Source organism: Natator depressus, chromosome 2 (assembly GCF_965152275.1).
Source record: "Natator depressus isolate rNatDep1 chromosome 2, rNatDep2.hap1, whole genome shotgun sequence".
Lineage (NCBI taxonomy): Eukaryota > Metazoa > Chordata > Testudines > Cheloniidae > Natator > Natator depressus.
In genome coordinates this window covers 112,847,425-112,873,571 of record NC_134235.1, presented here as the reverse complement: position 1 = coordinate 112,873,571, position 26,147 = coordinate 112,847,425, and positions in this window count along the sequence as shown.

Below are 26,147 nucleotides of genomic sequence, written 5' to 3'. Positions count from 1 at the left end.
TCCACGCCCACGCTTGAGTGTCCACACTGCATTGCAAATTTGGGTTTACAGTTGTTGGACCTGGGTCTCATAGCCATGCTAACTTGTCCATACTGTGCTATGCAGACCTTCTGACTCAGATTTGTGGCTTGAGCTGCGTCCACTCTGCCAAATGACAGAGCTTGGACCCGAGTTATAGCAGGACTCGGGTTCTGACCCTCCCCACTAGGAGGGTTCTAGGGTCCAGGCCCTGAGTCCTGAGTTGAGAATCAACCATATTACAAAAAACTAAACGGAAGCCCTCTACTGCGATTGGCACTAATGTGCAATATTGCTGGCTCAGCAGACAGCCCCAGGATTTGAATAGGCCTGCAAATTAGGGGTCAGATTTTTAAAGGTATTTAGGTGCCTAAAGATGCAGATAGGTGCTTAGTAGGATTTTCAGAAACTCCTAGGTGTCTAACTCCCATTGAAATCAAATGCCTTGAAAATGTGGCAGTCTTTTAACCTAAGATGTGGTCCCTGCAAGTCAGGATTGAGACACATTGGATGGAGTGGGGAAACTTGTACTGCAGTTGTACCTATGCAGTGGATAAAAAGAAAATGTCAGTCTCTGTGATTTTCATCCCAACACCTTTCATTAGCATTACCTTTGAACACAAAAAAAAGAAATGCGGGGAGGCAAAGAAACAAGCACACAGGCAGGTAGTTAAGGGAGACCAGAAATAAATAGGATTAAATTCAGCCTCCTCTTTTTTGGGTATACCAAGCAGGGAACTGCTGCCCCAGAATACTGGCCAGCACTAAATTGAACAGTAAGTGGGTGTCTGGCTTGGGTTGTCTCTGCATATGCACATCTGTGATGTCCAGAAACACAAGGGTATACTGCCCCTTTTTGGACCAGCTCTAAGGAACCCTACTGTGTGTGCTGCCCATAAACCACTCTGAGCTATTTGGCCTTGTTTAATAATGGTACCATGTAGCTAATGATGATTAAGTAAATAAAGACCTTGATCTTATTCCCATTGAAGTAAATGGCACTGTTCCCATTCATTTCAATAAACTGGAGCGAGACTGAGTCCAAAGGATCTGGACTTGACTTGATGATCTCTTGAAGTCCCTTCCAGCCCAAATTTTTTATGATTCTATGTTAGCTAGAGATGGACCTAATCCAAAATACTGGCACAAAATAGCCCCAGGCTTTGAGTAAACTGAGATCAGGATGCAAACTTCACCCAGGCCCATCTCTAATATTGCTCATTTAGCCCCCTATTTAACAAAACAGGTAAGTGTGTACTTAATCACAGCACAGGAGTTCCATTCCATGGGACTGCATTTCCACTGTGTAGACATAACTGAACTAGTTTTAATGGAGCTAGAGCATGGGTACTAGAGCAGTGTATGACCAAAGTCAGGTTTGTCAATTACCTGCCCACCTTCAGAGGCTAAATTAATGATAAAATTGAACTCCATTATATTTTTTTCACCACTTATTTTTCCTGGTATTTATAGTGGAATCTCACTATTTGCTCTAAAGACATGGATAAACAACTACAAACTGATTTTTGCAAATTACCAAGTAACTGATGAATAAAAGGATGCTGCATCTCAAAAATGTCCTTTCCTCATTTAATTTTGACAAGCACATTTTTATGATACATCATAATTTACAAATAAACGTGGTGTAGATTATTTTGTGAAAATAATGACATCTAAGTAACGTGAGACATTTTAATTTGCATCTGAAAACTTTGCTGAGAATTGGGGAGAAACCATTGATATTTTTGTGTGAGTTATAAGGTTTGCAGATTAGAGACTTCCTGCTGCATGTTTAAGGTATACTTAAAGGGAAAATTAAACAAATTGGACCAAATTTCAGTGGATTCATCCGAGGGATGAATTTAGCTCAATATATGGTTCAATGTTTCCTGTTGCATTTGTTCTAGGTGTTCATAAGTAGTCAAGAGGCAAGATGAGCCTGCCTGTCTCTGTCTGTAGTACCACAAATGTGAATATAGGAATAGCACAGGTGTGCAGCTAGAATTACTGGAATTCTCTTGGCTCCCACTCAAAGTGCATCTTCATGAAAGCCCATAACATGCTTGTTTTTATTCCAATAAAACAGTAATTTAAACAATGACTAAATATAGCTGAAAGAATATATTGGAAGGCTATGAAACAATTTATTAATAACAATAGGACACTTTCTGCAATATTTCTACTAATGCATCACAAGTTAGCATGATATTGATTGAGTATCAAAGTTCTGGGAAACAAGCCTCTTACCAATATCTAAGATCAGATGTTGTAATTGAACTAGAAAACGTTAGATTTCCAGCATTACTGCTGAGAATTCTTCCCAATAAATGTATGTTTTCCACTGGGGCTTAAATCACCACAACTTGTAGTTTTTAATTTTTTCTTTTGACATTTTTCCTATCATCCAGCTTCTCTTTTCCCCTTTGTGTGCAGAATAGACATAATGTAGACTATTGCTTCATTTTAGGTGCCTAGACTTGTTGGAGGATTATCTGAGAAATTCCATTTAATGCAACCAGGAAAACACCAGTTACCTGGGCTGTAAATGCGGATCTTTATGCAGTCCATAGGAAACTGTGTGAAGCAGGTATTTCTGTTCCCCATATATACAAGGTCCTGGGTGCCACAGAAAACTCACAATATTTTATACCTTATTGCCACAATTAAGATCATTTGGGATATTGTTGCTGGTTGTTCCTGCAATTATATTCTTTAGGAGAAGAAGACAGGCCCTTGTCTTTGCAGGTCTCTTCCCTAGGCAGTCCTCCAAAGCCAGAGCATCGTGGCTTTCAGCGTATTATTAGGTAACAAGCATTCGCTTGGTTTAATGTTTTCATTTTCTGTTTGTTCCGGGCAATTCAGTGAGTTGTTTATTATTACTTATGTAATCTGTCTGTCTACCTGCTTACACTGTGCCCACAGATACCCTGGTATGTGAGTGTCTCAACACATTTTTTAAGTGAACTCAAAAAGATCAGTGTGTCTCTCTCCCGCCTTCACCATTCTCCAGTTTTGGGTGGGTGGGATGGGGTTTTTCAGAAGGCTTTCAAGATGACCACAGAAGTCTTGAATTTGAGGAGAAGCCAGTGAACAGAGCAGACCACCTGGGTGATGTATTCCACTGTGTAGACATAACTGAACACAGCAGCCTTGCTCCCAGAGAAGTATTCTGAACCCACTGGAGCTGAATAAAGGCTGCCAGTTTCATTCATTGATGCAGTGCATTACAGTAATCAACACTGGAGGTCATGGATGCATAGATTACTGTGGCCAAGTCTGATTTGGACAGCTGGGGTTGCCATTTTTTCCAGACCTGGTTATTGGGGCATTCAGAAACAGTGAGGAATCCAGGTAAACATGAACAGTGCTGATTATATTAACCATTTGAAGGCAGACAGCCTTGTAGAGAGCCATGATATGGAAAACACACATTTTTCAGAGTGCTTTCCTCTCCCCACAAGCAGTATATCCGTGTTTCCTAGTTTCAGCTTCAGTCTACTGCCCTTCTTTCAGATGCTGTTCTCCTCCAAGACCTTAGGGAGCTGGTAGCTGGTGGTGTTTGCATCTGATGTGGAGCTAGCATTCATCTCAGTATTACTGACATGTTTGTTCACACAATCTCCCCTAGTGAATTTACACAGATGTTAAGGCAGGAGAATGGATCTTTATGAATCTCTGTGCAGGAGGGGACTCTGGAGGCTGAGCAACCTGTACCCGTCACATTTTTTCCTTTTTTATATTAGGGGAATACTGGGGTACATAAGCCGCCTTGAAGAAGAGCATTTTTGAGAAGGGCCTTGAAGGAGGGATTGCAAACAGGCGCAAAAAGGGAGCTCTCGGTTCAGGGGTCCTCATGGAAGAAAGCTTGTATATGAAAGAGGGAGGATGTGAAGGGAGTGCTCAGAGAAGTTTGAACTGAACAAAGTAGGTATGTGATGGAGGAGCAAAAGGAAACAAGAGCAGTGAGTTAGGAGGAAGCTATGGTAGGGTATGCAGGGAGCATATGAGGAGCTTCAATTGTTACAGGAGGTCAGAGGGAGTTCACTGAATGGATTTTAAGAGGGGTAGAACATGTTCAGAGGGATGGTTAAAGCAGATAACTTTTGAAGCTGTGAAGTGGAATGGGGAGCGGAGAGTCAGGGAGCCTGGAAAGGAACAGGCATCAGCCTCCCTGATTAAAGATTGGACAAATGTCATTTTGGGGGGAAAGTAATGGATGGATTTTGGAAATTTTATAGCGAGAGACCCAGTGAGATTGTCAGTGTGTGAGGAGAAGGGACAGAGAAGAGTAAAAAGTGAAACCAAGGTCATGAGACAGAGATGGTGGCGGGGTTCTTGACACAAAAGATGTAAAGACAGAAAACGAAATTTATATGGTAATAAATATTGGATAGTTTTAGAATAAGCCTAGTTTTTTTTATAGGTCTACTGCAAATGTCCTTCTTAGGTCCAGGTTGGGAACAACTTAGTTATTGAACCTAAATGTGTTGGTGGGAGCAGAGTATAGCTCTTATTTTGACTTAGCAAAGTGGAATGAATTTGCTGACCATTGCTGAATCTAAAAGGGTTAACAGTGGTTGGTTTCTCCTTTGAAACCAGTTAGATGTAAACAAAATGCAAGTCAACCACTTTTTAATGTATTTTGCTTTGTTAGACATTGTGGTAATTAATTTTTGCTGTGTTGCCTCACTTTCCTCTGGATAACATTCTTTATAATAGCAACAACACCTTGCAAATGTCAGGCAGCCTGACCCAATCACAACGTGCTGCAACATAGAAACACATTATAGTTTGGGAGGCACTGTAATTATGCTTGAGTCTGCCAGTGAGCTGAACATTTTTTATTCTTTTTGCCAAGTTACACTAATAGATTTGTTTCACAAATTGCACTGGTTGTGGTAATCATGCAGTTTTGCAGGTGATTCCAGCCTACAGCTAGTCCATCTGGAGTAAATCAAGCGATGGGGCACTGACACTTGTTTCTACCTGCTGGCTTGCATGATAGGTGGATTTTATTTACTTACAGCTCACTGCTGTTTCTCTGAGGGTCTGTTTGTGTGTGTGAATTGTGCTCTTGGTTGGAAGCTAATATAAGAGGAAGGTTTTGCGTGTATGCGTGTGTTTGTGCACTCGCATGTTCCCCCACCCCTTATCTATCTATAGCTTGCTAGGTAAATCCATCTAGAAAAGTCTACAACAGGTGGATAGGTAGCTACTACAATATATAGCTTGCTAGAAATGTCCGTGTAGCATTTCATTATTTCTCCCTAGCTAGTTACAGTAGGGCTAGAATATAATATGTACGACAGGTATGTAATGTGAAAAAGCTATTTATCCTATCTGTTTTTCACTCCGATAGCTCTCGATCAAGAGCACAAACTTTTATACATAACGTGTACATATGCAAATCACACACCAAAACAGTGGCAACCAACTGAACAAGATTTCAACAATCTGAGCAGCTTTCAAACAGCCAGTAAATTATACATAAAAAGAATATGAACAAAAGTTTTATTCTTTTCCCAGATGGAGGTCACATAAAAGAGGAATGTAAAATTTCCCTGGTCTAAGCTTCAGCACATCTTTGCTCTGGCCCCGTAGCAGTGTTGAGACCCAGAATCTCATGAACCGCCAGGGCTAGATCCACTTCTCGAATCTCCATGACATGTCAATACTGGGGCTCTTCATAAAGATACAAAAGGCTTTTTGGCTGACTCAGCCTACCCTGCACAGACATGCAGAGATATTTCTGCTGCTTTTTTAGATTAGGTGAGTCCTGTTAGCTCCAACTCAGGGATATATAAGGGGTCTGAATACCTATAAGGCAGAGGGAACTAGGGACAGGGTCAGAGGATCCTTGCAGGGAGAAGTGCTAGAAACAAGCCAAGCTCGTGAGAAATCTTATACTAAGTTTTGTTTCATACTTTAAGAAGGGGGCTTAGCTTTAAAAGTAAGCCAGTGTGTATGTGTGCATGCTGTGTGGATCAGCGGGGTGGAAACCTCACTGGAAACATGAGGACTTTGAGGACTTCCAGGGATATAGTGTACTCATTATCTGCCAGGGCTAGAAATGAGATATTAGACCTTAAAATACTGGTAGAACCTGGTGATTTGAAGAACAGCTATTTTGGATAATTTTGGAGATTCTTAATATCGTATTGGCCAAGTGATAGAAAATGCTCCACACTCGTCATCTTTATTTGTTCTTTTTCTCTTCTTTGTCTTGTATAATTGGATTCATGGTACAAAGTCCCACTCATTACAGCTGCGGGGTGGTGGTGGTTTATGAAACATAATGCTCATAAAATCTGCTGTGTTGAAAGCATCTCTGTAGTAGTATTTACATTGGAGACTAAAATACCTGCTGAGAATAACTGGATGAAGTTGTTTCTTAACCAGAGAGTCCTCTTCCTGTTCTAATTTTTAACCCTCTGGGCAATCAGAAGAGCATTCAGTCCCACAGCCTGTTTATTTTAGAATATTCTTCCTACTATTATACACCCATGCATACACTGATAGAGAGAACTTCAAGTTCCTCTCTACACAGGTAGTGTGCATCAAGCAGTTATTCAACATACAGGTTTCTAGTTGTCACTTTGGGTGAGTTTCAGAGTCATAATGTCAACAAAGGGAAAAAAAGAATACATCCTACATGCAATATGAGGAATAATTAATGATGATTTAGTTTAATCTGAGTTACTATAACTAAAAAACTCCATTAAAACCCCAAATGAATCCTATTTGCTCCTGAGAGCAAAGAACAAGCTGCTAACTTTTGCCAAGATGAGAGCTATTATGGTGTATGATGTGAAGGCATATAAATTACAAGGTTTATGTTTGCTGGTTTCCCTAATGTTAATTTTGACTGGCATGTCAAATTAAAAGCAAAGGGGGGGGGGAATGCATCAGATTAAGAAACATGTAAGGAAGTATAATTTCTAACTACATAACATAAGACCTTCACACTTCAAACAGACCAAACAGGTTTTCTTTTAATGATTAAGTTTCACTTTTTTCCCTTTATACCGGAGATGCATAGAGAACTAGTGTATTTGGAAATAATTCAGTAATTCGGGTATCTCCATTTTTCACAACTCTAGTACCACAGGGGATATTTTAGGGTTCCCACTGTTAGTGCTTGGTGCACTCAATACAGAAAAAAAAAAGTAGAGAAAAAATCCTGATGGAAATAAATGCACAAAAATAAAACAAACTTGATGTGTTGGGTCATGATATTTACATTGACACGAACATACTTAGAGCTGCCTGAAGCAAATAAACTAATATGATGTAGCTTTTTATTAAAGAAGAGCGATACTTCAGAGAACCTGGGTCCAGTCATAGCAGCTAAGAGCCGAGTGGGCAAGTTGGGCCCTGATCCTGCAATGAGACCTATCGGGGGTCAGAATGTGTCCACATCATTATTACAGCAGGAACTGCCAGAATCAAGAATTGTGAAGGTTTTTTTAGCAAGATTTCTGAACATAAATATTTCAGAGGTTTTTGGATTTTTTTTTAAACATTTGATATAAAGAACCTCAACTGTAACTGATTTAAATTCAGTTGTCTTCCCCTCCTGTTGTTCAGTGCATTTCATTTAGATAGTTTAATTTACCTGTTCTCTTATACATACAGTTACTGTGTTTATGGGTAGTGAAATGTATTTCTATGTGTCAAATGAGCATTTAAAAAGTATTATACTCTGCAGGCAGGCAGGGAATGATGTTTAAACATAGCTTCCCTCCACGTAAGCCTGCATTTGATTGAATTTTGTATCTCCTATGAGCTAAAAAAGTTGATTATGAAACACTTGGATGGTACTTGAAATGTAGCAATATAGATATCCAGCACCATGCATTAACAGAAGCATCATTAAAATAACTGGGTCCAGGTTGTTGTTTTTTCAAGGAGATTACTGGGTAAGGAATAGCTAAAAGATAATTGCTGATATTTCCAGCTGCCTGTCGAATATTTTGAATAGTGAGAAGTGGGGTATCTCTCTGGAGGCATTATGTTACTGAAAATATGAACTTTGATCAATCCTTTAAGACAAACTGCTGACTGACTTGTGAGTTGGAATGGTCAGCAACTCCTCCTGCTTTGCAACTAAGGTAGCAGTCAGAAAAAAAGAAAGAAACACTATGTTATGACCATTAGCAACAGAGACCAAGCCACTGTTAACAAATACCATAATGCTCAATTCGCTTTACAAAGTATCTGTGATCAGTCAAATGTTAGGATCAAGAAATGCTTGGATTAAAAAAAAGTTTTAATAGTTCTGTGTTGATTGTTTTTGTATCTTCCCACCCCACTCGCTTATATCCCAGTATGGGTATCCAACCCTAAAAGTAAATAGGAGTTTTACCATCCTCTGCAGTGGGGGATCCATATTGCGCTTCATTGGACCTTCCTTCATATGGACAAAGGAGATCCAACTTTTAGCATTTTAAGTGATTCTCTTAAAAAATCTTCCAAATAAATTAATTACTCAAAATAAATTCCTTTTAAATATAAAGTTCTCAATCTGAACCCCGTGCTCGCTTTTGACTCTTTTTTTCTAGTATCCCTAATTCACTCTTTTTATAACTGAAAAATCCTGGTATTTTTATTTTTGTTCCAAATCTGGCTGCTTCCAAATCCCCAGGGTTCCAAGTCAATATGTTTGGTAATGACTTTGCACAAAGGAAAAGGAAAAGAAACAGAAATCCACTTTCCATGGTTGTGATAAATGCATATCTGAACTTTCCACTGGATTTGGCTTCAAAGAACAATATAATTAACTGTGCAGGGTAGGAATATGGTCTGAGGAGCAAAGGATGTCAGCAGCTATATTGTGCCTCCCAATGTTTTTTTTTAATTATTATATTATTTGGAACGCTTATGCAACTTTCCAGGGGTCTACGCAACTCATACCTCCATATCTGGAAAACACAGATAAGAGATCCAGACCTACAACACCCAAGATACAAACAATTAATATGTTTCATTATTTTTATTAAAGGCAATGCCCAGGAACTCTAAACAGATATTAGGGCCCCATACTAGGCACTGTATAAATAAAGACAGTCCCTGCCCTGAAGGGCTCACAATTAGGGTGGTTAAAAACCAATTGACATTTTTCCATTGGAAAATGAGGTTTTGCCAAAGCTGCATTTTTTTGTGTGGGGAAAGATCAGTTTTGGCAGAATTTCTGTCAGGAAAATTGAAACATTTAATATCTGGTTGATGTTGATCGGCAGCTGCCTGAGCCACTGTGGTGCATCCTGGGGGTTGTATTTCCTGGTTTCTTCTGCCACTACGGTCAATGTTCCCTGGCCTGACTATTTCTTCTTTAGTATTTGACTGTGATTGTGTATTTACAAACGTCAGAGAGGACCACTCTTCCTCCCCCATTTTCCATTACATATTACCTTATTGTTTAAAAAATATAGGGCCAACTTCTGCTCTTTCATCAGTGAAAATCTGGAACAATTTGCATGTAAAGCTGTATACCCTGGACATACAGTGTTTTCAACGGAAAAACTCCTATCAGTGTCTACGGAAGAAAATATTTACTGAGTTCCAGAAATAGTCTATGAAGCCAAATCCTTGAGATTAATTTAAAAGAGATCCCTTCGATCCTGAACAGAGAGAAGCTCTTTTATGAGCAGAGCAGTTTGGACTGCATGAGCATTCCCATAGGCTATCTCTTCTTTAGCTTGATTCTTTTCAAATGGGTTGAGAAGAGTCAGTTTTGGGATTTAAAAGTATTAATAGATATTTTAAAAAGTATTAACCTAGTGTCAGGTATTAACCAGTGGCTGCAGGAACTATTAATGAATACAAACTCTTGAATTAGTCTCTCTGGAAATCAGAAAAAAAAAGGATTTTGATGTGTGAAAGTCATAGGTAGAGCTGGCTGGAAAATGTGTTTTTGTTTCTTTGTTTTTTCTCATGGGAAATTTTGCCTTTTTATTGGGGGAAAAAAAACCCAAATGTTTCAGTTTTCAGCTGTAAACTTTTTGGGTGCTTGGATTTTGTTTTTTTGGATGCAAACAGACAGTTTCTATGTCAATTTTCATTTTGTTCAAAACCCAATTTTTCACTGAGCAAAAGTTTTGACTGAAAAGACCAGTCCAAGTCATACGTAACACCAGCTGACCGATTAAGTTGACTGGAGTGGAATATCCTCATGCTTAGTACCAGCAAAACATACATACAGAGCTACCTTAGAAGCCCGGTTTTGAGCACAGAGGAACTCCAGGCAGAGTGAGCACAGGAGAGTTTAACTCTGTAGTGGAGCAAGCTTCTTAAGTAATATATATGGTTCTCCAAAGCAATTGGGGATTGCAAAAGTGGTGTGTGCTTATCCTCATTCTATATTATTATTATTCTTCTATTTTATTTTATTATTTATTTTATTAATAGGAATAAGAAATACACATCTCCAAACCAGTTAGTTAAGCAGTTTTCTTGTCCGTATCTTGTTTGGAACTGGATATCATTTATGAGATTGTGAAGACAAGGCTCAACCGTAAAAACCACTTAGAAATGCCATAGGACCAGTGTGTAATCATGTAAATCAACTCATCCTGTACAGTTCAGCTTTGGTGTTCAGTAATGAAATTCCATATGCAGAGAGGGAAGGGAAAGGAAGAGTCACCCTTGTTTGTGAAGATTTTGAATGTTATAATGTGAACTTCCACCAAAAATCACAATTGCTAAAATATTTGTGAAATTTTGGAAAATGCATGAAAATGTCAATGTTCGTCACACAATGAAATTGTGTAAGTGGGGCAGGGGTGTGAGAGAAAGAATGCAGTCCATTGGAAAACTGATTATAGATCATCTACCATTGATTATAAAACGACTTATACAACCTCTTCTCCCGTACATGGGGAAAAGTCACAGCTTTTTATTACAAAGCCTGTGTTTTAGTGGGCTGCAGAAATAACATACCCAATACAGTATGTGGGATCTGGTGAAGGGGAGATAGTGGCAGAGAGAATTTCCAATACATCAACAGATGAAGAAAACAAACAATCACCGGAAGTTAGAATTCCACCACAGAAAACTGAGAGCGCCAAATCATGCCATCTGTGCACAACTTGAGTAACCATGCTGTGCTGTATCCTGAGGGCAAGATGGGAAGGAATTGTCCCACCCAGGTGTCCTATAGCTGCAGTAATGTGGGCAGAATTTGCCTCTTTATTTTTAAGGCATGGTTATCTGGGGAAACTGAGGCTGAGATTTTCAAAGCTGTCTAAGGGATTTTGCTGGTAGGCATCCAAGTACCTTAGGTGTTTGAAGATCTCAGCCATAATTGGTACTGAAAGGCAGTAGCCTTTCTATAGGGAGGTGAAATAGTGTTTGTGATATGATAGGGATTGCTCAAGGTGCAATGCTCAAAGCCCCAATCCTGAAGCCCTCTACTTGGACACAGCTCCCCTTGGTGTTAATGGATGCTTTGCCCAAATATGGAGTACTGAATCAGGCGTCTAATTATACTTTTCCTTTACTGTGTCTCTTGGCAGAGAATGGCACATGTGTTTCATGGTCCCTGGTGCTGAAGACTCCATATTCCATCTTCATGAAAGAGCTGTGTTTAATCACATTATTCCAGACTAATTCTTTCTAAAGAAATTCAGTCTATACTAAAGGTCGGGTCAGATGCCAAGTTTCGATCCACATCTGAACTTCACCAAAATTTAGTAGTGTTCAGATCTAGGTTGTTGGTTCAGTTCCATCTCTATTGAGAAAATATTTTAGTTATACATGCAGAACTTAGAGTTAATGAAAATGTTACATACTGCAAATCATGTTATGTTATCATATAACATAATTGTGCCCTCTCTTTTCCTTCTCCTACGTCCTTACTATGTTAGCTTTGCAAAGACATCTCAGAACACCTGTGATGGAATTATTTATTTTTAGTTTACACAAAACCACTTTAGAATGGGAAAACTTAAAATAACTGCTCCTCAAAGAATTTATGAAAAAGTATTTGTTTCTCAAAATCCCCTGCCCTCATTGATGGTTATAACTGTTAATGAAATGGATAAAGTCAATGAAGTATTTTATTTCATGTGCTAAATTTACTTATTATAAATTCTTCACAGAAATAATCATATCCTGATGTTGCAAATCTTGATGGAGGAGGAGAAAGTTGTAGCAGAAATAGTCATAGGAGAAAATAGAGAGGCCTAGTTTTAGTGGACAGGGCACTGGACTGGGCAAATTACTTCATCTGTGCCTGTTTCCCTTACCCCTTTTGTCTGTCTTGTCTAGATTTTAAAGTCTTCAGGGCACGAACTGTCTCTTACTCTGTGTATGTACAGTGCCTAGCACACTGAGGCCCCAATCTCAGATAGGGACTCTTGGCACTACCGTAATACAAATAACAAAATCATGACAGTACCTTTGGAGGAAAAAAAGAACCCATACTCCAATATACCAATCCTGGAGTGTGCTAAAGAGAACAGGGCTTGCACTGTGGCTTATGTAAAAGAGTCCCCTGTGATCAGTGAGTTCTTATCTGTTAATTTAAAAAATAGCAGAAAACTCATTGAAGAGTAGTGGCCACAATTTTTCAACTTGGGTTCCTATAGATAGGTGCCTAAATTAGTGTCCTGATTTTCAGAGGGGCCCAACACCTGCAGTTCCCATTGATAATAACACCTTCCGTTTTGATTTCCATTGGTCTCTGGCTGCTCAGTATCCATATCCAGATTTAAGAAACCCAAATTAGAAAATGTCAGCTGAACTGAAGCATGAAACATCTTTCCAAGTACTTTGTAGTCTTCTCTCAGCCTTTCACATGGTTCAGTAGTTGCTACACATAACTGGCCCATTCTTGTGAAAGCCAATGAACTCTGCAGGTTTGTGATTTCTTTCTAGCCACCGTGTTACTCCTTGCATCTGATGTTGCACACAGGAGCAACCCGAGTGGCACCCATCAACCTGAGCAGCAACAGACATGATGGGTTGCAGCAACCGTGTGAAAAAGAAATTGCTTTTCTGTATGATTGACTATATGATCCACATGGAACCCATTGCATGGTGAATGCTGGGGAGATCTGGCTTCTGAAGGCCTTCTTGGTATTTCCGGATTCAGAAGCTATGGGCATTATAGTCACAAGCATGAGGATATTAGTGGTATCCCACCATCACATGGGCACATGTTCAGAAATAAACACATTTTTATCCAGGTTACTCATACTTTTCTGCAGATTTCAAAATCACTTTACAGCCCTAGACTGAAAAGGGGTTCTGATAATTTATGTTACCCAGATGTTTTAAAATTTAACAGCTTTCATTACCTGTAAATTTAATAGCATTAAACGCCTGCTGGCTTGGAGGAGCAAACTCTTGCCAAAAAGGCAAGCAGGAGCCATGAGATACACTCCTAATGTGTTCTGTTCTTTGCTGTCAGAATTAAGGCTCTGAGCTGTATCCCGGAACAGCAGCATTACCCCGTGCAGAGCAAGTTTCTCTGTCTCCAGGCGTCAAACTCTTGAGTAGAGGACTTGACTGCCCCCCCCTCCAAAAAAAAAAAGTAGAGTAGGAGGAAGGAGGGTACTCTGAGGCCATTATTGAAACTTGAGAAGATTTCAATTCATTCGCTATAAATCTAGGAAATGCTGCAATGAAACACAAAGATATGGGGCCAACCCGTCTGCTGGTATAAATTGACCTAGCTCTATTGCAGTCAATGAAGCCACATTTACACCAGCTTGAAGATTTGGCTGGGATGTTAAGCAGAAAGGTTCTGATTTTTACAAAAGGATAGCACTGTGAGGGTGAACTTCGAAAGGGCAGATTTTAAAAGCTGTAAAGCAATTGTCAAAGAGCAGGCTGAAGGGCAAAGTAAAAAGCTTAAAACATTGAACGAGCTTGGAAGCTATTTGAGAACATCATATTAGAAGCAGAGAAGAATTTATACCGAGAAACTTTAAAAAAAAAAAAAGTAATAAGTGCAGAGTTAAATACAGCAAATGAAAAGCATTCACAAATGTCCTCGCAAACAAAACCTGCCGGTTGGCTTTGACAGATTTGCAACCCCTTTATGCACTTTATAATGAACATTTGATTGTGTTCTTATTTATGAGAAGTTCATGGAAAGAAAGTGGTGGTTCAGATACAGGTGCATGCCACCAGATTCTCATTACTGTTGTGGGGGGAACTGCTGACGAAGAAATCAGGGATCCAAGGGAGATGGCAAGGGGTGAAGATTCTGCTGTTGCTGTCATGTGTGTGAGAGAGAGAGAGAGCGTGACTGCTGCTAGATTCTTGTGAAAGAATTCTAATGGATGCTGGTGGGGAGGGGAATAGGAGAAAGTGCAGTTGGTGGGGTTGTGATTTCTCCTAGAAATTCTTATGAGGAATTACTGTACCACACTTAGGATCCTACTGATCAGTTTATGCTTTGAAGGCTGTCTTCATTAAATGAAAGGACTAGAAACTTTTCTTAGGCTATGTCTACACTACCATGGTAAGTTGACCTATGCTACGCAACTCCAGCTATGTAAATAACGTAGCTGGAGTCGACATACCTTAGATTAAGTTACCGCAGGGTCTACACCGTGGCAGGGTTAATGGAAGAAAATCTCCCATCGACTTACCTTACTCTTCTCATCGGGGGTAGAGTACAGGTGTTGACTGGAGAGCGATCTGCTGTTGAATTGGTGGGTCTTCATTAGACCCTCTAAATTGACCACCGGTGGATCGATCTCAGAGCATCAATCCCCACTGTAGTGTAGATGTAGCCTTAGTTAAAGCTTTGGTTAACAGGCATGACACTTGTAACATTTGCCAGACTTGACCATAGGGTTGCCAACTTTCTAATCATGCAAACTCAAACACCCTTGCCCCGCCCCTTCCCTGAGGCCCCGCCCTACTCACTCCATCCCCATTCCCTCCATCACTTGCTCTCCCCAACCCTCACTTTCACTGGGCTGGGGCAGGGGGTTGGGGTGTGGGAGGGGGTGCAAGGTGCAGGCTCCAGGAGGGGGCTTAGGGCTGGGACAGAGGATTGGGGTGCATGAGGGACTGCAGGCTCTGGGATGGAGTTTGGGTGCAGGAGTGGGCTCTGGGCAGTGGCAGGGGGTTGGAGTGCAGGCTCTGGGAGGGAATTTGGGTGCTGGAGGGGTAGGGCTGGGGTAGGACGTTTGGGAGCGGGAGGGGGTGAGGGGTGCGGCCGGGCAGCGCTTACTTTGGATAGCTCCCAGTAGGCGGCACAGTGGGGCTAAGGCAGGCTCCCTGCCTGCCGTGGCCCCATGTCACTCTTGGAAGCGGCCAGCATGTCCTTGCAGCCCCTAGGGGGCAGGGGGCTCTGCGCACTGCCTGGGCCCACAGGCGCTGGCCCCGCTCCTCCCATTGGCTGCAGTTCCCGATCAATGGGAACTGTGGAGTTGAGGCATGGGCAGCATGCAGAGATCCCCTGGCCCCAGCCCAGGGGCCACAGGGACACGCCGGCCACTTCCGGGAGTAGGGCGGAGCCAGGGCAGGCAGGGAGTCTACCTTAGCCCCACTGCACCACCAGACTTTTAGAGGCCTAAAATCTCCCAGTTTGGCTTCAGCAGCCTACGGGAGATTGAGCCTGATTCCAGGAGACTCTTGGCGAAACTGGGAGTGTTGGCAACCCTACTTGACCATGAAGTTATATCACTTATGGAGATCATCTTGCAGCATAAGGCTTTATCATTCCAAAATAGTTTTATGCTCTTACTCCTGTGTGTTGTAATTCTTACACTAGCGGGGCCTCAGCTGGAGTACTGTGTGCAGTTTCGGGCATCACAATTTAAGAAAGTTATAAACAAACTGGAGAGAGTCCACAAGAGAGCAACAAAAATTATAAGAGGTTTGGAAAAGTTGAAAGAATTAGGCGTGGTTAGCTTAGAGAAGAGAAGGCTGAGGGGCGACATGATAACAGTCTTCAGATTTATGAAAGGTTCTTATGAAGTGGATGGTGATCAATTGTTCTCCATTTCTACCAAGAGTAGGACAAGATGTAATTGGCTTAGTTTGCAGCAAGGTAAAAGATTTAGATTAGATATTAGGAAAAGCTTTCTAACTATTGTAGCCCAGTTCTTTAGAGGTTATTGATGGTTACTGACTTCCAATTAATACTAATTTAAAGAGCAGAGGGATTGTAAGGTTTTAATCCCAGAATCAGGCCCAACACAATCAAGGTTATTGGTTTCAGTATCTGGTTGGGAATCCTGTATGCACATAGAGGACACTTACACTGAGGCCAAAGCAAAGCTTTCACCACTTTTATTAACACAATTAGTAAAGACACAAAAGCTCCAAACCACATAAAAAGATTTTAAAAAGTACAAAGTTAATGTTATTGTACCATTCTTGCATATATACCCAAACACTTCTCTGGGGATCTGATGATGAAAGACAAAGAACCTGCTCTAGCCTTGGCATGCCAAACAAGTCCTATGGTATGGATCCAGTTGGACCCGACAATGCCAATCTGCACACACACAAACATACCTTACATGGTGGGCTGCCCTATAGGACCTAGGGCCTGTCATAAATATTCATTTGAATGCCCAGCCTCCCTTGTCCCTGTCTAATTGCCTCACTCTAATAATTTTGGGGTGGCTTTTATCCTACAGGTTAGTACATTAATGCTTTTATATTGTTACCATATACGTCAATTTGTTCCCAAAGCAAGTTTGTGGTTAAGCAGCTGCCAGTGGTCTATCCTAAAATATGCAAACTTAGTAGCAGTTCAAGGTCCCTGTGGTTACCTGGTATTATTATGTACAAACTTCCCCCTTAAGCATGCTATTCCCAGTTCCACCAAACTCAGGGAAACTGTCAGGCCATTTTTCTATGCCAAAGGTCATAGGTCTCAAACCTTTATACTAATTTATGCCATATGCTAACAGCTTAAGCTAATATTTTACAGGCCTGTAGGTTCCTTGTATTACTGCTAAGTAAAATAAAATGCTAAAACTAGTGTTATGGGCTACACTAAAGGATACCTAAGCACTGGAAAAGATTACGGGAGGTTTGGAATCTCTCTCTTTGGAGGTTTTTAAGAACCGGTGAGACAAACACCTATCAGGAGTGGTGTAGGTATACTTAATCCTTCCTCAGGAGGATAGACTAAATGATCTCTCGAGGTTCCTTCTAGCTCTACATTTCTATAATTCTATGCTGAATATAAATTGACAAGAAGCTAGAATAATTTTAAAAAAATTAAATGCCACAATTTTTGAAATGTATCCTAATTCAAACATCTTGTCCAATTAACCTCAGATTTTCCCAAAACATTCTCTTCTGAGTAGGGCTATCTTTGAGAAGCTATGTAGTAAAATAATTTTTCGAGAAAATTAGAAGGGAGTTAAAATCATAGTTATAATGCAAACATTTCTCATAATGTATTTGCAGCTGTGACTTGTAAGCTCTTTCAACTACCCGTGAGGATGAAGCACTTAAAAAGGTTAGAGAATTCTTTTTTCCAAAGGTAAATCAGAAAATCAGACTGAATCAAATTCTGTCCTTCTACCCTGTACAACCCCATTTCTAAACAAATGAGGATCTATCATTATGGTATTATTTGGTTGCCTTTATAAAATATGCATCCTATAAAATCAATATAATATATAAATTTTTTCTGGTGATATCTTAAATTTAAGTTTATATATTTAAATTAAATGTTATTTGTGGGATCACTCATGGTCTCACCTAACCCTATAGGCTGCTCTGGCCTTGCTGTGACTACAGTTTGCTTGGTTCATAGACTGTTGGAAGGATCCTAGGATAACATATAATTTTGTGTGGGTTATGATGCTACAGATACATTTTGAGAGGCAACTGTGGTGTCTTGAATTCTCAACTGAATTAGCTATTGACACATTTGAAGAAATCAGGGGTGTCACATACTACCTCCAGGATCTGGAGGGATGATAGATTAGTGAGTTCATTGAGCTCTTCAGATGAAAGTCACTGTATAGGGTAAAATATTATTATAAGAATTCATAAAGGATAGAATTTTTCAAAAACATATGCATGATTTAGCTCAAGTCCCAGTGAAAGACCCTGGATCTTTTGCACCTAAGTCACTTAGACACCTTTGAAAAACCCCTTCCAGGGAAAAGATTTCAGCATTCTCTTAGCATTTTTTTTGTTTGGAATAGTTACAGACCTATTTCTCCAACGCATGTTTGCAGGGAAAAAAGACATTGCAAGTATACAGCAAGGTCAAAACCTGCTATGCATAGCTTATGTAAGCAGTGCTATTAACAAAGAAAATAGGATTACATTCTCGCACAAATAAGGAGCCTGCTTCAACACCCATTGAAGTCAATGGAAACACTCCCAAGATGAGAAGGATTTAGCCAAGATATCATGGTCCTTCCATGTATGCTAACATCAAAATACCGAGAAATATATAAAATAAACAGCCTTCTCTCTTTGATTGCTATAAGATTAACAAAAGAATACAACCAACTCCATAATGGAAAGCTCAGTGGGACTTGAACCTAGGGTTTCATGGCTTCCAGGTAATTAACATCCCCACACTGCTGTTTATCAGCAGCTGTGGGGGGGGGGGGGGGGCTTCTCCCTGTGACCCACAATCTGCAATAATTGAATGCTACAGGAAGTTCTGCCTTGAGTCATTTGACTGACGGTGGTTTTAGCTATTCTTGATTGGCTCCTTGACCCTATATAAGCCCATGGAACATGCCAAGACCTGAGCATTCACTGACCTGAATTCCGACTCCCAGTTGACCCCTAGAACTCCAACACAGACCTGGATACCTGGTATTGACTCTTGGCCTGATGCCTGATTGTTTCTGGCTCTGACTGTGGCTTGACCTTCAGCTTGACTCTTGACCCTGGTAATGACTCTGACCCCTGATTTCAGTTCTGGATCCCAAGCTCCTGCCCCAGTCCTGTGTGTCTTTGCCCAGGATCCTGACATGACTATTGAGAGTAGTTTAATATGTATCTCCTGGTCACTACCTTTTCCCAGTAGGACATAATAAGAGGAATAGTCTTTCAGACTACTTTTCCCTGAAGAGGGATAGAACTGGAAGAAAACTGCTATTAGTAATTGTTTTAGGTGTGCTTTTTCTACTGATTTTTGTCAGTCAACTAAATAGCTTATATGAGTGCACTTTTCAGTATAATCTATGGTAGTCCTGTGCTTATATTTGTCTATAAATAGTTTCTTTGTGTAACTTGTGCACAAAAATAGTTGAGATTTTTCTTTAAAAGAAAAATCTCCAGATAGGAGCTATAATAGTTATGTTTCACAAATAAAAGGCAGTTGATTTGAGGTTTCCATTCCTGGAATAAACCAGTAATGTACCTCAGACCCCAAAGGGAAATGTATTGTTAATGGAAAAAATTATCTTCATCCTCTATTTCTGTTTAAGGCAGCCTTTTGCTGCCATTTATGAACACATAAAGATCTAATACACTACAGATTAGAAGGTAAACAATGAAACCGCACCAAGGAATCCAGATGTTCCTTAATATAGTGGCTATTTTGAAAGGCCACTAAGGAACTTCTCCATTCTGTTCTCTCAGAGGTTTGTAGTCAAAATATTTTTAAGAAGACTCATCGTCAGATTTTATTGTTTTTTATAAAACATTTTTCTCTCAAACAATGTGAGCCTAATATTCCATTGGCATACGATGACACACTTCCACTGAAGTAGCACCCACTGATGCCAGTGGTAGATTTAGCCCCATGTCATTGCACAAACAAACAAAAACAGATCAATCAGATTGCAGTGATAGATGGAGTCTTAAAATTCTATTTAGTCCAGAAAGATATATAGTAGTCTATTTTGAATTTCTCTAACATTTTTAAAGATAAATTTGGGTTTGGGGACTGTACACGTTTTTCATATATTTTTAAGAAGACCTAACAGGCACCAGCATTTAAGGCAGAATTTAAAGGACTAAATTTTTACTTAAGAAACGTTTCTTGGCCATGTATGGGCAAGATACATTCAAACTTAAACTAATATTCAGCATGTAGTCTTATGAATGTAGTCGGACTACTCATAGAGTAGACCATCCTCAGCATGAGTAAGAATGGCAGAATGTGGCCTAGTTTGTCTCAGTTACTTGAGTATTCACAGATTTACACAGTGTAAAAGTGTTTGATTTATGAAATGCTGATGGCAAATGCACACCTATTCCCAAAAGCCGTGGAATGCAGAGCATTGCTGCATCTGCATTAGTTTCTACTTCTGCTACATTTCCATTCTGTAAAAAAATATTGGACAAATTCACTGGAGCCATGTTTGTTACTGAGAATGCTTGTTTGGACTTGCAAAAACTCAGACAAGGTGTTTGCTAAGACAAAAAAGGTAATTTTTTGTCTGCAAATATTTGTTTTGTCGTAGTAATAATAACTTGAGGTGGAAGTGCCAACTTTGATTCCAGAGAAGACATAAATTTTTGCTCATTTTGCAAATGACCAAAAACTCTTTGCAGAGCTGGTGCTTACAGTTAAAATGCTGGATCAGTCATTTCCAGAAATTTCACATTTTTGATCCATATATCCATTTCCTTAAAGGCTCAAAAGGAGACATTGCTATAAAGGGAGTGGGATATTGAGTGGTACAGGTACTTTAGTCATAAAAGGGAGACCTTAGGCATCTTGAGGCAAGATCCTCAAAGAGATCTAGGTGCCTAATTCCCATGGATTTCAATGGAAGTAGGTGCCTAAATTTTTTGGGGGATCTGGATCTTGGTTCCCAGATCACTCAGTTTCTCTTGGAGAAAGTGGGAATCTAGGACTCAGAGGAGCAGTTTCCTCATGTACTCAAGGGGGAGAAAGGAGGGTAGCTGGAACCAGTTACCAGCAGCAGATAATGAGGCAAGCCAGAAGATAACTGCTACGCTAGGGAGAAAGAGTATCTATTCCCTAAGAGAGAGGGTCACCAAATTTATTTACTTTGTTTGGGATTTTGTATGTGTGTTGGGAACCTTGTCTTTGAAGAAAGTAGCCTAAAGGGCTGATTTTTTTGAAGAGACTATACTGGATGCTGGCCCTATTAAAGTAAAAGGACCCCTCCCCCCAAAGGAGGTCTCCTCCCTCTCCCAAGTAGACTGTCTCTTGGTGTTATTCAAAGACTATTTACCACAATGCCGGACAATGTAAGTATACGGCACCCTAAATTCAAATAATAGTACCTAGAGGGGTAATCGTATATGAAGCTTTTTTAAAAATCTTCCTCTAGTTCTAATTTTTAATGTATTACTCATCTCACACGTCTCTTCTGGCTCTGCAGACATTTACAAAATCACAGTTGTGTCAAATGAATTTTCAGTTGTAAGGCCCAATTAAGGAACCAGAGCTCTTTGTGTGCACAAGGAATATAGGATCAGGCTCCAAATGTAGGAGTCAGTTATGTAATTTGAGGGAATGAAAGGGAAATTTTTAAAGGTAGGCATTCAGTGGAATGCCTATGTTGTAGGGTAACTTCTCAGTAGTGTTACGTGAGGTCAGAGGAAATGAGTATAGTAAGGTGGCTGTAGAACTTCATGCAAAAGCAAATTACTCCATACTTTCAAACAAAAAAATATGGTTTTAAAAAAGTTCAGGTTTAAGTGTGTTCTAGTGGAATCCAGATAACACCCAAACATCGATGTGACTTTCTTTACAAAAATTGTACATTTTTATTTTTAAAAGTAGGTAGTGTGGAAAGGGACAGTTATGGGGTCCACCAAGTTCCTCTCTGATACATAATTCATCATTTGTTGTCACCTTCCTCCCCACCATACACTCTTGCTGGAGCACTGCATACTCTCCATATCAGACCAAGGAAGGACCTTTCTATGCCCCCTGTCTCGAGTCCCCGTTCCATGTCCTTCCTCTATCCCCTGAATCTCCTGTTCCCTCCATCTTCTGCTGTGACCTTCTTTAGGTACTAATCTTGGCCTCAATTTGTATGACTTTCTGTGCTGCATACGTAGATGTGGGCAGAAGAAGGCCTAATTTTGCTCTCTGTAAGGGAATGGAGCACACAACCTTGATTCAACAAAGCACTTACGCTCATACTTAACTTAAAGCATGAGAACAGTCTCACTGAAGTCAGTGTAAACAGGTGAAGAACAGCTAGATTCTGTGACCTACCAAAGTATTAAGTTCAGTTCTTTGACTGTCGTTTGTTTTCCATTTGCAGAATTGTCAAGTTCTGTTTAGGATCACGGATGTGGGTGCTCTTCCAACACTAAGACAGACTCAGGAAAAACCCCATCCGGTTAGTTTTCCAATGCAGGCTATAGACTCCAGAAAAGTGATCTATCAGAAATTAGGCAGCATTCAGGAATGCATTTAATAGTGACAAGTTTTAAAAGTAGTTTCAAAACCTCTTTGGCATCTTTCTATGATAAAACCAGATAAAATATTGTTACTGTTTTTAATGACAAAAATACTTTTTTTTTCTTGGAAAGAAATATTGGTCAGTTGAGGACATGTGGGAACACTATACTTGATTGATATGGCTTCATAAAACTTACTGCCTCTTATCAGTTTACTATTGACTAAAATATCACAAATCTGCCAAGCTATTGCTATTTTAATTTGAGGGACCCACTTTCTAATTATATCAGTTTTTAAGACATGTACATCAAGCTCTCTAACCTTTACATCAGAATGTATTTTATTAATCAGCCTATAACATGCCCTTTTGTTACAGTCAACCCAACCCAAGTACTAAAAGATTCCATTTTCCTTTATTTTTGCCTTGTTTTAATCAGTTTGTAAGACATGAGAGAAGATGCACTTTCCAGAAGTCTCTTCTCTCAGTCTTTGATATTTGTATGTGATATCTTCACAATGTTGGGCCACATTCAGTCTTCAGATGCATACCTGCGGCTCCCTTTGACTTCATGGGAGACTTGTGGGTATATATTTGAGGACAAAAATTGTCTTTAATGGCTACAAACTTTTTCAGGCTGAATTGTCATTTCAGGTGGTGACTGTTCTGAGGCAAATATGATACAATTAAGAGGAGAATGCCAGGTAAAATTCATTGTGCCAGATCCTCATTGAAACAGATTTACACCAGATGAGGATATGATCCATTATGGGATGTTCATACCAAGTATCTAGCCCAGTTTGATGATATCACTCCAATTAAGGTAGATCCATGCCATGCTTCTTTTTGTAATGCAGCTAAATTGCATTCTTCATGTGTACATTTCCTTTGAAAGTATACATGTGATACTAAATCATTAATTGCATTACTGTGAATTATTTTATGGTTATATATATTAATAAATAGAATACAGTTTTATGGAATCAATTCTCTAATATAAAGATTCTTGCATTTTAAGATAATGTAATACCAAATTGAATTCTGACATTCTGTTATTTTAAGCCTATACAATAACTGATTATATACGCCTTATTTTAAAATTACTTTATATAGAATTATTTATCTTTAAAATGTGCTTAATATAGATTACTGAGATGCACATTTTCTGCCCAGAACCTCACATTAGTAACCACTAGTCAAGTTATGGGCTGAGCAAATGTGTAGAGATTCTAAGAGTTAAAAAAATTGGTCACTTTTATTCATGGGTTTGGAATATTCTCCCCCCTCCCCCACCCCTCGTTTTTGTTTTTGTTTGTTTTAGTCCTTTAAACAGTGCTGGATGAAATGCCAGAAATACTAAATTAAAACATTATGAAATAAACCTTACTGGAAATATTGCTACTAGAGAAGACTGCCCTACAGGTCATGTAGCTTAGAAACCTAACACCTTTGCCACAGTGTTTTGCCTCCTCAGAGGTAGTTCAAAGATATGAGATTCCCTCTTGTCTTTTCTGCTGTCTTTGAGTCACTGGTCCCTGTTCTGTTCTCCATTACTGCCTAATTGTGCCAGCGTGAATGAGGGGAAAGTATGGACCCAATATCCTTTGTGCTCTTAACTGAGTGCAGGGACAATGGAAATCCATGGGCACAAGAAACCTACATTGGTCAAGGCCTTAAGATCCTTTTGGAAAAAAACCTCCTGGTTTCTACAGAATCTCAGGTTGTAAGCAGCCCTTGTGTGGCGGTGAAGGGATAGAGGCGGAGGCAAGAAATCTTTCCTACTTTTATGATAGCACAAGAGCTTCCTATGGAAGCAGTATTTTTACAGGCCACAGGAACTGTTCACTCCTGCTGTCTGTATGGAGCAGGTAGCTGAAAAGAGGACTGGGGGGAAGAGTAGTGAAGGGGGATATGTCATGGCATTGCTGCTCTCCCATCCTCCTCACTGGCTTGCAGACTGGAGTCAGCATACCAGGAGGAGGAGTATTGTGACCACACACCGATGCACATGGGAGAGATCACACCTGCCTGACTCCATGCCACCCTTTATGCAGGCCTTTGGCTTAAAACTTAAACTTAAAAAGGCTTAAAAGCCAGAGGAGTACTGTGACCACACACTGATGCACATGGGAGAGATCACACCTGCCTGACTTCTGACACCTAGAATATCAGGTTTGGAAGGGACCCCAGAAGTCATCTAGTCCAACCCCCTGCTCAAAGCAGGGCCAGTCCCCAATTTTTGCCTTGATCCCTAAATGGCCCCCTCAAGGATTGAACTCACAACCCTGGGTTTAACAGGCCAATGCTCAAACCACTGAGCTATCTCTCCCCCTACCTGGCTGATTCCATGCCACCCTTTATGCAGGCCTTTGGTTTAAAAGCCACAGTGTAGCCATAAGCAAAACTGAGCAGCTGGAATTCTATTTTCAAAAATGTCCTCTGACTTTGTGTGCCTGAATTTTGGGATAGCTCTTTTGAAATACTGGAGACTTAATTTTTCCGGAAGTGCTGGGGCATCCAGTTGGCATTAGGCCACACTGTCTCATGTTAGACACTCTGAAATAAAGGTACCCAAGACTAGAGGACTTGGACTAAGGGGCTGAGGCTGTTCAGCATCTCCCAGCCAGCACTCAGCACTTTCCAAGACCAGGGAATCAGCATTCTCTCTAAGGGCTTGTGAGTCCAGTATTCACAGGTAAGGGCTTTACCAGCTGACTTAAAGCTGACACTCTAGCAGCAGGAACCTGCAGCTAGTGAAGATACTTTTATGTAGGACCCAGAAGTTGTGAAGATATCTAAGTAAACATTTGCAAAGGAGTGTGGTTGTTTTTTGTTTGTTTTTTGGGGGGGGCAGGGGGATCATCTTGTTTGGTTGATTTATCCCCCTGTCCTCCTTACACGGTCTATACTTTAATCTCTTTCTGGTTTATGGGAACTGTTTAAAAAAAAGTCTTTTACGCTGAGAGATTTACTTTATTTGAATGCAATTTAAAACTATTATCTTTCAGTTACAGGCCAAAGATTATAAACAACCATTATTTTACAATTTAAATGCCAATCTCTTTTTCTCCCCAGTAACTCCATGTAAACTGTTTGGCTGAAGTAGAATTGTATAGTTATTTTTTTGCCAATTATTAATGTATTTTTCACATTAACTTATTATTGAAGGTGATAAGGGCTTGTCTACATAGGATAATAAGCCCTATGGGGTGTGTGATTTCTTACATGCACTAACGTGTTGCACATTAATTGGTCCATGTAGAATCTGCTGGTGCGCACTAAAGGTTCCCTGGTGTGCTTTAATGTATGCTGTTTGAAACAGTACTATGTTAAAGCTCACTAGGGAATGCACCAGCAGGTGTACATGGACCAATTAATGTGCAACACATTAGTGAGCTTTAGAAATCACCTCTCCCACCTTGTAGTGTGCATTGCTGCTCTATGTAGACAAGCCCTAAGTTATAGATTACATAAAACAAAGTGGGAGTCAGATTTGGATGTGGCTAAACTACAGTATATTTTCTTGATTATAACTACAGTATAATAAAAGAACTTCAATCCAGCCATCACTTAGTGGAAATCAGCATAGCTTCATTAATATCAAAGAAGCTATGCCATCTTATACCAGCTGAGGATCTGATCCAATACAAGCAAATGAGAGTACCATGCAGACCTTAGATCACATTGAAAAACTCACAAGGAGAAACAAAAGGAGCATCACTTGATACCTTTTTATACACATGATAATATAGCTTATGTTGAAAGATGGCAGGAGGGAGAGAAACCCAAAATTATTTTTTCCAGTCGCTACTGCTGATCTCTTTTGTATATTCTATATATGAC